Source organism: Xiphophorus maculatus, chromosome 3 (genome assembly GCF_002775205.1).
Source record: "Xiphophorus maculatus strain JP 163 A chromosome 3, X_maculatus-5.0-male, whole genome shotgun sequence".
NCBI lineage: Eukaryota > Metazoa > Chordata > Actinopteri > Cyprinodontiformes > Poeciliidae > Xiphophorus > Xiphophorus maculatus.
Window position 1 is genome coordinate 9,372,277 of NC_036445.1, and position 13,503 is coordinate 9,385,779.

Below are 13,503 nucleotides of genomic sequence, written 5' to 3' on the forward strand. Positions count from 1 at the left end.
CAAAAAAATAAGGGGGAGGAAAGACAACAAAAGGTCCTCAGACCAGGAGACATTCCCTAATGGACTGGATGGAGGACCAGCATATGGGGTCTCTGCTCTACCGCTACACCTCACATCAGCACATTTGATATTTTTTAATCCCCAGCTAAAAGCAGCTATAGCAGAATTCTACAAATACTGAAAAACAGAAAAAAACCACCATAGATATATTTATAATGCATGCATTGTAGTTTTTTTAATTAGTGATGTCAAATATTGGATTTCTTTTCTTTCAATAACTGAGCAAGCTGGCTTTAAGGTGCAGTTTCAGGAAAAACTCACTTAACAAAAATCGTATCTAGTTACATTCTGGCAGGTGCTCTGACATTAGATAAATAGTAAAGAACTATGAAAAACAGCAGACAGTTAAAGGGACAGTTACACCGTTTCCTTCACTCTGTAGAAAGTGTAATCATGTCCATCATTCCCATAAATCAAACATCAAGGAAGACGACTTGCTGTGGATCAGATTTTGATTATAACATTTTCTGGGAAAAAAAGAAGACTTGAGCCAGGGGGATGGGAAACAAGAAGATGAGGAGCCAAGATGCAAGATGTTTATGTTTCTCAAGAGCCTAATTTAATTTAGCACAGAAAAAGCAGCCAACAGCCTCCACATATCAGTGGTTTTTGTGGGGCAAAGACTGGGCGGTGAGTACCAAATGGGCACTGGAGCTGAATTTTGTTCCATCACACATAATAATAGTTTGATGTCCATAATGCATTGCAGTAAGCTGCTGAGACTGTGCCCAAAATGCCTTGGCTACAACAGAAAGACCTCTCGTAACCCGCTGGGTCAAACTTTAAAGCGCTGCATGACCATCCATGAATTCTCTTCAAGAAGAGAAAAGTTCACTTCTGACTGAAGAGCTCCAGCATCGTTCAGTTCCATTAGCATTTCAAAAGGAGACAAGTAAAGCAGGGGGGAAGACGGACCCGTGGCTGATGGGGTTCATGGCAGGGAAAGAGCTGCTGATTTGTTGAACTTGGCCCACGGACGAGCTTTGTCCGTCAGCAACACAGAACTATTGAGAATTTACCTGAAGACACAGCCAGGATTGTGCATTACTAGAAGTTTGTAACAACATAGGGGGAAATAATCCTCCAATTGTATAAGACTTGTAAAAAATATTTTCCATTCTACTTTTTATATGCAACAAAAAATAGCCAAGTTTCCATTATACCATTAACATGATGCTCAACCAAATACACTCTGTAATGCATCTGACCTATGTTTGAGGATAAAGTTCTTAGTCTTTTGTCAGTTTATATAGTGGAGAATAAAAACTATTTTCAGTGTAAATGAGTATAAAGTCAAAAAAACAAAAAACAGTTCATGCACAACCACACGTTATATAAATGAAACTACATGAAATGATTCAGTGCCCTTCACACTTATTTGTACCACTGGAAAGAGCTTTCAGCGGAAAACATCTTTTATTATGGTAGAATATTCCAACAACAAAAGAGACAATTGTCTCCATCATCAGTATTTGTGTCTTTTGTGATGCATCGACATACAAATATTAAAACCAAGCAGTTGAGCTAATTTAAGGTTTCCAATACCTTAATTTGCTGTTCACCAAGCAGGTCTTGATGTCCGATTACAATTTTCTGATAAAACCCCTTCGTTTTATTTTTCCCCTTTTGCATAGCCTTTCATACTGCTACGTAATTAAATGACCATAATCAGATTTCTGTGTGAACAGTTTATGACTCTAAAGCGTGCCGCATGCGCAGGAGAGGAGCATAGAGGTCACTAACATAAGTGGGATCAATTTTAGAGTTGATGAGAAATATGAGTCGATAATATTGTCACAAGATCTTCACAAGACAAAGCAAGGTAAGAATAAAGAAAGCGTTTTCAGCACTGCTGGCTTCAGCCAGCGTTTATGTCCAGATTTACTATGTCTGGCCTCTTCTGGTACAGAATTATGAAGAATGTCTCAAATTAATGATGTAAGAGTTAATAAAATCAGATACGCATCAGATTTCTATGGAAGTGGCACAAATAGGATTTTTATTTTATTCTTTGGTTGGAAAAAAACTGGGAAATTCAGACTGCCATAAATAAAGTTGCACATGGGTCGAATTATGCCAAAATAAAATCAGATTTGAGTCATATGTGGATGCTGTGTGATTGTGACTACAAAGTGACGGAACCAATGTTCACTAAAATCATTGCATGTCTTCCTAATACTTCATAACCCTAGGACAAGATTGTAGCATGGTGCTACAAATTATTTCAAACACTAAAACACTTTAAATAAAAATTTGTCAGACTCAGTCTAAAGGCTACGTCAACAACATAGAAAATGTTCATCCAATAGAATATCAACCTTCTTCAAGTACCGCCTCAGTTCCCAGATCTAAATTCTGTAGAAAGCCTGTGGGGCTGGAGACAACTTGGATTTTTCTAATGTTTTTACAAATGTTTTCACTGTAGGCTTACACCACTGTAATAGGAGTAGTTTATTTTGAGGGTTTTTACACCTTCACCAGGGATGTCAGTAAAAGTGTGGGGAACTGTAGCGATCAAGCTGCAGTATGTTCCCAACTCCCACTTGACCTCAAATTCCATCAAAACCTCATCAGACGTAGCGCTTTCTGATATCTGAAGGTTAAAGACATCAAAAACTGAATGCAGGAGTAAAAGAATTTCAAAAAATTTGAGTTCTTATCAAAATGTTATAAAAATAAAATAAAATTGCTATTTTAATTAGCAGTTAGTCCATGCACAGTCCATAGTATCAGAGTAAAAAGAATACAACAGTTATTTCTGACTTTTACCTTCTTTGGAGTAAAGCACACAACTAAAAATGAAGTAATGGAAAAATAAATAGGTTCACTCCCATCTGTTGAATTGTTGGTTTTGTTTTTGCAAGAACCAGCTTGTTTCCGCCTCGAGGCAGGTGCTTGAAGCAAAACCCCGTAAGTAATGACACCCGTTTCCACCTGCTGGGACAAAGTTGCTCTACACCAGCAGCTGCCTCACCTAACCCTTTCTAGCGCAGTCGCAGGTCTTTGTAGAAGAGGAAGAAAACAAGAATACTTGCTCACAAGTGTTCTGAAAACACACAAAGTAAGGCACCTTCAAACTCACAATATAAATCAATGTGGTTCATGCAAACTAGACAAAAGGTACTACATGGTACAGACCAACTGCTAAAAATGGTCTTATTTACTAATATGAATACACCCTAAAATCAAGTTTAATCGAGCAAAATGCTGGATGTACAAGGGTATATTCCACAGCGAAGGTTCAATTTTAAAGTTATTCTAGGAAAATCTTTCAGAGACCTTGGAAGATTGATAGTAAAAAGCTGTGCCAAGTTTTCATCTAAATGCAAGAGCTGGTTTAAAGCAAACAACTTACAGGTGGGGCAATAAAAACAAGTTTTGGCAGGAAAAAGGTTTGTGAGCAGAGACTCCTTTCAATAAAGTAAATGACTTCTGACGCTGAAAGATGAAAAGGCTTACGTATTGATTTAAAGGGCAAAACCAACCTGGTGAGAAGAAGCTAAGAACAGGAAACGCATCTCTGAAAGGGCTCTGCAGGCGTATTATTTTTGAAGTTCACCACTTTGAGCTATCAAGTGTTAAACTCACCTGGAAACCAAAAAGGCTGATAGAGCGAGCAATTTTTGTTTTGAGACACTACAGGTTTTAGTTGTGCCGCCATTTCTCTAACAGCTATTTAAAACTTCCAAACGTGCAGTGCTTCTCGTCTCTGATCATCCTCCTTTTTATGTCCCTCACCTTCTCCTGCCACCTCAGAAGAGGATTCATCACAGCCTGCAGTGCGTGAGCATCTTAGCTATGGCAGGTGAGGAGGGATTGTGGGTAATGGCTGGTTCACCAACAATGAACCTTCCCAGAGCTGCTTGTTTCAGCAGTAATTACAACAGGAGAATATTGCACCATGACTGGCTCTAAAAAGCTTACCCAGCCTTTCTACTTGTGATGCCATGTACATTTTTTCAGAGCAGGCAAGGCAGTGTGATGAGTAAAAAAGGACTTGGAAGCTAAACAGAAAATGCTAAACAAAGATGTTGAAAGGAGAACCAGAAGGCTGTGCTCTAAGTGACACACAGAGTTCGGAAATAAAATGAAATGCTCTGAAGACTATGAATACAGATGAGATCATTTCATTGTGTTCTACAATCATGTCTGCTGAAGATAAAGGTGAAAGGCTGGACAGGTAAAAAAAAAAAAAAAAAAGAAATACAAGCGCATAGGCCAAATACTGGAGGAGAGAGACAGGCTTCAAGAGGCTGACAGAGTGATTGAAAATAACCACAAACTGAATGAAGACTGATAAGTGAGTGTCTGAAAATGTTCTGCTGCACAAAAAAATCCTCATCTTCTTCCTCCCTTGTGCCACTTTTTCTCTACGCGACCCTCAGTAATCACCTTCTACACCCTCTCAGTGTCATCGTCCTTGCCTCCTGTTCTCCTCCCGTCCGCCCACTCTCATGCCCTGATCTCCGGAACACACAGGTGCTTATGAGGAGAGCGCTCAAACCCCCTCTCAGTGAATCGTCCCCACAGATAGTATGAACTGAGGTACAAATTCAGGGTGCAGCTGTGGAGAGAGTGTCCTGCTTCCTCACACCACAATTTGGCAGAAATTGGAGTGACTCCAGAGGTGAAGAAGGCATGAATGTAGTTAGGAGCATTAAATGATCAATTTTTGTATTTCAAGAAATTTTAAGCCAGACTGTGATTTTCAACTTTGTAATTAGTTTCATTAAATGTGAAAAGTGTAAGCGCACTGTACTGATCGCTGATTTAAATTTGCCAGTAAAAACACTTTTGTACTGGACTGAGATGATTCTGCATTTTGAAAATCCAACTATCTGTGCTAAATTGACAGAAATTATGGCAGTCGCTGGCAAAAGCACCTAAATGTTTGTGCTGGATTTATCATGAAGACTATTTATTAAAATAGTTTAAAGGATAAGGCCAAGCTTCACTGCTTGGCGATCAATGCGACTAATCAGACTGATCCGCCCACATTATGCCAACAGCTTCTTGTCAATAACCACATGAAGCATTAAGTGCAGTCATAAACTGGTGGCTTTTATTGTCACTGAAGTCTCTGCCTCACTGCGCATGTTGAGACAGGTTGAGTGACAGATGGGAACAATCCAATCATCTATTTAAAGACTACAACTATAATTATTCTCACTATTGATTAATTCAGCAAATAGTTTACCAGCCATAGATTTTAACAAGAAAATGAAAGATTCTGCTGGCAGGTCTTGTTTGCTGACAAGACTTAGTGAATTTATTAGATAAAACAAGCTAAATTAACTTTTTATGTCAGATGGTGAAGGCTTTTCTAAGTAAAGATTACATTTCTATCAACATTAAATTATCATTTACATATGTTCAGTCTTGTGAAACTTTAATTCCATCAGATGTTTTAGCTACCAACAAAGCTTAATGTTATTTTCTCTATTATGCTTTTTTCTTTATTGTGCTGTCATTTGCTTTATTTTGTATCGTTTTACAGCATTAAAGCTCTGGTTTAAATTGAGAAGATACTCTTGAAGACAAAGAAATATTGAAAAATATTAAAAATTGTGCTCACAGGTAGTTAATGAAGAATAATAATGAAGAAAGCATTCAATGAAGTGAACAAAATGCAGATTTATCCCTGATTTTACTTGGATCTTTTAAAGAACAGTGCCAACAACAAGATAAAAAGACAAAGCTCTTCCACCACTATATAATATGGAGTTGAAACTAACTAAGCATTATGAAGCATCTCCCTGGAGGAAAAAGTTCTAACAGATTATTGACCTCCCAAACTGATTTGGATGATGTGTGAACGTTCATTTTGTTCTGATTTTCCTGTATGAGCGACACACTTATTTGTAACCAGCTCTGCAGTCCACTTAAAAGTAATTATTGTGTTGCATATGCAAATGAATCTTGAATAAATGAGATGACAACTTGAGAGCTGTAAAGACTTTGCAATCATTCTTCAGTGTAATCAAGGTCCTATATGTGAGGGAACCTTCTGAACTGTTATAGCAATTAAGACACTTCAATAACTAATAATTTTCATTACAAAAAAATAGAACAAAAAGGATGAGTGCTGTAGAGCAATTAAAGCACGTATATATGAATTAACTACATTTATATTTAAATTCAGAAACACATTTATATGAGCTTGAGATATTCTTTGAATATGAATTGAAATAGGGCTCTAGCTGTCAAGGACTTTGTTTGTTTCATTTTTCATTTCATAATGTTGAAAGTGTTTCTGTAGGATTAACTGGTCTGGCCCACAGACAGACTAATTTAGAAACTGAAGTCTTACTCTGCAGGTAATGCCAACATGTGGTGTTAGCTACAGAAAGTAAGCTAGCACTATTCTGCTTAAATGAAGAAAGTTATTATGAGATAAAGCACACAAACAAATATATTTTGCAACAGAAACATTTTAGATACATCCAATTTTTTGAGAACTACCACCTATTTAATTAACATCAATAAGGAAAATATTGTTACTTTAAGTGTGTTCAAAACAATAAATCAAGAAATTAAATAGTATGCATTAAATACAACAACCTTGTTAATTTAATGTTTTTTAATATAATAAGTAAGATTTTCAACAACATATAGATAAAAGTTGAACCAGAGTTTAAAGATACAATGAGTCTTAAACTGCACTCAAAAAGAAGAGGAGCAGATTTATTTCAATTCTTATTATATTTATTGAGAAAATAAATCCTACATAGTACAAAATATATTTTTAAGAGCAAGAACTAAACTGATTAAAACCTAAAACGGTATGTATTTATTTGTCAGATGTGATGACAGGTGTCATCTGCTTAGGAAAACTTAGGAATTCCTATTCAAAGAATATCCCAACAATCAACTCAAGACAAACAGTAAAGTTCCTGCTGGGGTCCAACATGGGGAGGAGCAATAATTGCTTACAGAACCACAGTTGTATCAGCTGTCTGTTTGGATAAGACACATCTACACACAGTAAGACCTGCTGAAAGCTGCGCTCAAAGGTCACTTTCACATAGAGGAATGGTGTTGCTCTCTTTTGCGCAAGATTTTAGATGACTGTAGATCTTTCACTTTGGATTTGGAACCAAGTTATTTACACAAATAAAGACACTGAAAAACATTCTGAAGACATAAATGTGTCTGATGGGAGAGAAAAATACAATTATGGCATTTCACAAAGATTCACTCAAAAATAAACTTAAGCAAATACATTTTTGATGCTCCAATGACTTGGGCAGGGACGGCTTTCTAAATTAGCCCACTTTCTTGCTTTGATGCAGAGCTTTCTTCCTCCTTTGTCAAATTCTGATTGCTAATTCACAACAAATGTTTTCACAAAACTGACCCACAGGAAGAGCTGGCCAATCACAAGCAGAGGTGTGGTACCTGAGTGATGTCATACAGCCAATGAGCTGAAGAGAATCTGAGAATAACTAATAAGAGTTTATCGGTGAGAGAATACCACTAATGTGGTAATATTTTATTAAAATTATTATATAAAGTAATAAACTATCATGGTATTTTAGCCAGACAGAAGGCAAGTATGATCCAAATTTTGATCTTTTCACAAAAAAAAGCAATTTGTGCCACTCGAATATGTAGTACTAAATCAGATATGTGTCCAAATATTTTGTAAGTGTTTGCAGTCTGAACAGTACTGTCATATTTTTACCAGTCTTTTACAACACTGACGTGAGACCTGTGTCATATTCTGCACTAGATGAAGCTAGATGCAGCAAGTCTGTGTCACTAAAGTGCATAATATCACAATCCTGTCACTTCTATGCAACCAGACTCCTCTACAAAAGTTGCAGAAAATGTTCCACAAAAGGTCATTGCTATTAGATGTGCTTCCTTTTTTCTTTATGATCTTGTGGATATAGCTTTTTGAGCTCAACAACTTTTAAATTGAACCACAGACAGTGGCATCAGTTATTCCGTAAACGTCTATGTCCTGCTTATGTTCATGCTGGTCACTTTGTGGTCATAAACCATCCACACAGAAGTCTGGTCATGGTTGAATTTAATTAGTTTTCTCAATGACCATGCAAAAAAAAAAGAAGTAGGGGATGAAGGTCTGCTGTGTGAATGTAGCCTTTAAAACCCTTGTGACAATTTCACATGATAAAATCACTTCTACAGTCAGAGTTTTGACATTCAGGACTAATCCCAATGGTGATTAATTAAATACTATTTTAATTAAAAGGAAATCAAGTTGTAAATCTTGATTTGTTGTTGTCCACCTGTAGCTAATGCTACTTCAAGAATCATAAATGCATCCACTGACTTTATGGTTTGACTGAATCCAAAACTTACATTATCTTTGGTAATTTTGTTTGATTTCTTTCTCATTATCCTGTCTTCCTTTATTATAATTCATGTAAACAAACATGTTGTGCCCTACGATCCCCACTGTAAACAGTTGACTACTGAACCGAATGCAGTTTGATTAAATAAACAAGACATTGATTTTGCCTAAAGGTTTTTTTATGTAGTCAAGCTCCTTGGATTATTTTAACCCTGGTTCTACACAACCACTGTATCTCAAACTATACTGACAATTGCAGTCAGTTCATTGAGATTTGATGAGGAACTTTGTGCAGTTCAAGTTAAACTCTTGTAATTTCAACACAGTGCATTTAAATGATTTATATATTCTTGTTTCTAAAAAAAATAAGACTAATGTTTCTTAGAATTTCAGATTACCATATCATCTTTCCGACCAACAAAGCCTGCATGAGAACACATTGTGGTATTTTTCAGCATCACCTTAGGACTCATAAAAGAAAAGATGAGGTGAAGCCCTCACTGTCTTTCCTTGTAGCAGACCCAATTTTCTTCCACCTCCTGAAGTCCCAATATCCCCACAACTTTGAAGTCCAGCCAACTTTGAAAAAGCCAGCAGTCTCCCTGTCATGTCCAGGCAAAGGATTAGCCAAGCCCTGCAGGACCGAGTGGAAGGAGGACGAAAGAGGGCTGGAGGAGGAGTGGCGCCATTTTCCACGAGGGCCTTGTATGTGCAAGCAGCTCTACCCGCGGCCTAAGCTGTGGGGGATTAACAAGCTACTAAGAAAGCAGTGAACAGACCCCCAGTCCCACTTTTTTTTCTCCATGATTTTCACAGAAACCAATTTACAGCAGAGATCTTGGGGGGGGAAAGCTGCTAATTCTCCCCATAACAGCCTGCTGCTTTTAAAGGAAATCTTTGTTGTGTCACTCACAAAATCCGCTTTTGTGAGACGGCAAACATTTTCACACTCAAGTCAGGGAGGCATCTTTCTACAAAAGGATCCATTTATTGATATTGATACTTCAAAAAGTAACAATCCAATGCTGTTGGAGCAGCTAAGCGCCTAATCTCAGCATCAGGCTCTGTGATCAGTCATAAGAAAAGGATAGCCTGGGAAGTTAATTTTCTGTTGGGAGTCAAAACAAGGCAGAAAAGCAATAATTTTTCTAAACTTTGGATTGTAAATATTTCATAAATGTTCTGCTCTGAATACATTTCAAGTAGGGCATTAACTAGATCACAAAACAAAACTAAATGAGCAGTGTACAAAATGATTCTCATTTTAGTTGCAAATGAAAAGAGCTAATGTAATTCCGACTCATGTCTTGAAATAATACTCTAGTATCATTGGCACATCATTAAATAACTGTTGACACAAAGCTAAGATTAATGGTTTCATCAATGAGAAACTGAGATATGACTTGAAATTGATACAAGATGTTAAGTCCTTAAATTAAAAGAATCCAAAGATACATACTCTACAGGTTTGTTTCAATAATGAGGTCCTTTGTCTTGTCTGTGACTGAAAGGAGCTTCGGGACTTTGACCTTCACCACTTTATTGTTGCAAAGTCTCTTTTGGAAATGGAGGACAGGCGTGGGTGTGCGAGGAAGAGCAAGGCGGCCATGCAAGCACATCAGACCTGAGCGATCTTAATAAAGCTTCCCTCTATCCACCCTAGAGATCCCCTCACCCCAATTATACGGCTGACACCTCTACCCTCCTCCGTCTCCTCTTGTTTCTCACAACGACCTCCTCCCTCCACTCCCCCCACACCCGTTGCCCACCAGTCAGTTCCCAGCTCTGACCGTGGTTGTCCTTTAACTGAGCTCAAAGCCCGAGAGGCCTGCACAATATCATGCTGCAGGTGGCGTTTATACTTTCCTGTCTGCTGCCTGAGTTGTATCACTTCTTGTATTGACATGAGATTATTCCTGTACTGCCAGGAACTATGCAAACTTCCATTTCTTCCAACAACCCCTCAGAGAGAATCAAGTGAGCAAGTTACTGTCAGAAGATAACATTTTGAAATGCTTCATCAGTATTTCTTGGTTTGGAATTTAAATCTTCTTGTGAAACTTGTGACATGCCAACTGAATCTGAAACAAGAAACTCAGCACAAGCATAATGAAAAGTAAAATGTGTAATTCATTAGAACAAGCTTGGAGGAAGGATATCCTCCAAACTTGCAAGAAACTTTCAGCATTATAAGATTAAAAGGGCCTAGTCAAGCTACAGTTTTTGACACCTACCAAGTTTACCACAGCGGCTAAAACGTTGCCATGATCAGAGTTGTGCACAAACATTAGCTTTTTACAACAAAAGCTTGAACTTCGGGCAGCTCGCTCTGCAACATTAAACTGCACCCTAACCAGCACTTAACTGCAGATCTAAGCTGTGAATTGAACTTTAGTTGTTTTATGATCCAACAGCTAATCCTTTAAGGTAAGCGCTTGGTGACTGCTGTGCATGTGTGTGCTTGTGTTTGCATGCAGACAATGCTCAGACTGTTAAGGACACATTAGTCTTTGTGTGGGTAAGCTGTTAATGATGTATTTCTTTCGTCTCACTTTAAACTGGATTCTCATGCTATAACCATCAAAAACAACAGGTTATGCCATTTTGTTTCTACCAGTGCAGAGCTTTCTGCAGACAGGGAGTGATTCTGGGTGTGGCTTTGCAGATACAAAACCAAGATCATTCTGCAGTAAGTATAACTAAAATAACGGCATATTAATTTACTACAGATGATTCATATTAGCTTATACATCTTATTATGCAAGCACATATGATGCTAATTTTACAAATTACCACAATTTTTAAAATCTTCTAAATTGTGTTTTTGTTTTTTTAAGACAACAGTTAATTCATTTTTAAGACTTAAAAATTATTTGGCAATTTTTAAGTCTTAAAAATTACCACAATTAAATACAGTTTTAGTGGCACATCTTTTAATCAAAATTTCAAACTTATTTGACTTTCTCAAAACTAAAATTATGTCTGTCACACAAACACTCACCTTTCATGTCACCTCAACCGACATTCTCAAAATTACCTCAATTTTATTGTGTAAACTTGCAAAGTTTTCAGAAGGATTTTGAAACAGCCACTGCCAAATTAATACTGTATAATGGATGATTGTGAAATTAGCAACTAAAAGTTTTGATGATTTGCTTTCTGAGGAAAGTAAATGTTCTTCCCAAAAATGTTTTTAAATTAAATCAGGTTACAAAGAGTCACTGATCAGGGAGAAGTGCTTTGAATTTAGTTTCTATAATGAGATGCTTTGGTTTGCATAAGACAAGAAATAATGACTACATGAACACATTTCTGCATAATAATAATTTACACACCCAAGTTGATGTGTGGGGTGTAATATTTTATGGCAGTCTGATCACTCTGTGTCAACAAACTTATACTTTTCCAAAGAAAATTATAGGAAATATATTTAAGTGTTTGTACAAATACAAAGAACTTATAGCAAAGCATAACATTTGTTAAACCAAATAATTAAAACAAATATTCTTGCACATTCATTTTACTAGTCTTGGGTAAATGTGCTGAAAAATACACAGTTTGAGCTACACAATAATCAACAGCATGTGAGTTTGTGGAGCTTTTGTTCTATTTCTTGACAAGTGGTTGCTTCATTCAAAACAAAACAAATTAGATTACAAATCAGGTCTCTTCTGAATAAAATTAGCTGTTCTCCTGATGACCCAACGATACGAGACTATGAACACTTCAATGAGTCCAATAGAAAAACAACTCAAGAGAAACACACAGAATTAGTGCTGATGCTGTATTGTTTCAAAGATATTTCACTGCTAGTGTTAAATTCTATCAAGGTCAGAGCAGGTCTGTGTCTGGCTAACCACCTGCCTTGAGCCTTCCCATGATATCTACTGTCATCTTCTTGGCCCTGTCCTCTGCTGTCCACTCTAAAGTTCAGAAGTTAAATTACAAACCAAACAAAGTGACTTTTCTGTGATTGTTCAAGTTACTGACACATTTCTGCAGCTCTTTCTGTATTGAGACAACAAAGTTCATATTACTGTCAGTCTTCCATTAGAGCATATAAATTCTTAGAGAAGACCAAAGCAGTTTTTTTTAACAAGAACTGAATTGTCAAATATGAAGTAAAATGGTGGAAAGATTGGATTTTTAAAACACTGACATACCAAACCATCAGTTACATTCTTACCATTTAAAGCCATTTCAATGTGATGCTACAGAAAGTGCCAGTCATTTCTCCAGCATAGAGTAGCTTAGAACTTCCCTCTTTCCATCTGCTGCACACAACCGAGCAGAAGAGGTTAAGTGCTTTGGCCCAACAGTACGCACTTCCTCATGGACTTTGACATTGCTCTTCAAAACTATTCCCCCTGCTCTCTGGCTGAAAAACCAGCTTCTGTAAGTTCAGTAGTTGGGGCTATTTTCCACATAAACAAATACACCCACAAAAATCTGACAAATCATGCAAAAGGGGGTGAAAAGTGCATTAGGGTGTTGTAGCAAAACGGGCTGGACGACATGAGGTTGAGAACAATATGACGTAATTTTTATAATGTAACTGCAAAAATGAGAACTGGCTCAACTTTTTCAAATCACTGCTCAAGTAAGGCTGAGTCAGAGCCAGAGTTAAAGTTTTCTCCATCAGTAGGGAGCATAGAGTAGCACAGAACTATCCCTCTTCCACCTGATCAAAATCAAATAAATATAAAAATCAAAACTGAAACATAGACAGAAGTCTTATAATACAGCAGGAAGAATAATTGTTGCTATTCATTTCTAAATTAAATCTTTATTAATGTGAGGCCTCAGTATTTTTACTCAAGGTTATGTTGTGTGAAACTCCAATGAGGCCCGGTTGGAATGCAGTAAAGAAATTCCCATTTGTATCATCTATACATAGACGTATTGATACTATTCAACCACAGAAGTGATTGTTGAGCTGGAATAACTACACAATTCTAAAGAAAATGTTTTTCTGTCTTAAGTTGCAGTGGACTTGTCATGCACTTACTCTGACACTGCTTACTCTGTGCAATGAACAAACCGTCCATGATTCATTCTCTAACATACCAAGAAAAGGCAAATTAATTAATCCAACACATCAAAAAACACAAATACGGGAAACT

General features: G+C 37.0%; 1 protein-coding gene across 4 annotated transcripts in view; it reads right to left on the reverse strand.

The window, feature by feature from the left end:
* Positions 1-13,503, reverse strand: part of LOC102237426 (semaphorin-6D-like) — a 158,919-nt gene that overhangs the window by 127,371 nt on the left and 18,045 nt on the right. The gene's annotated exons all lie outside the window — the stretch shown is intronic.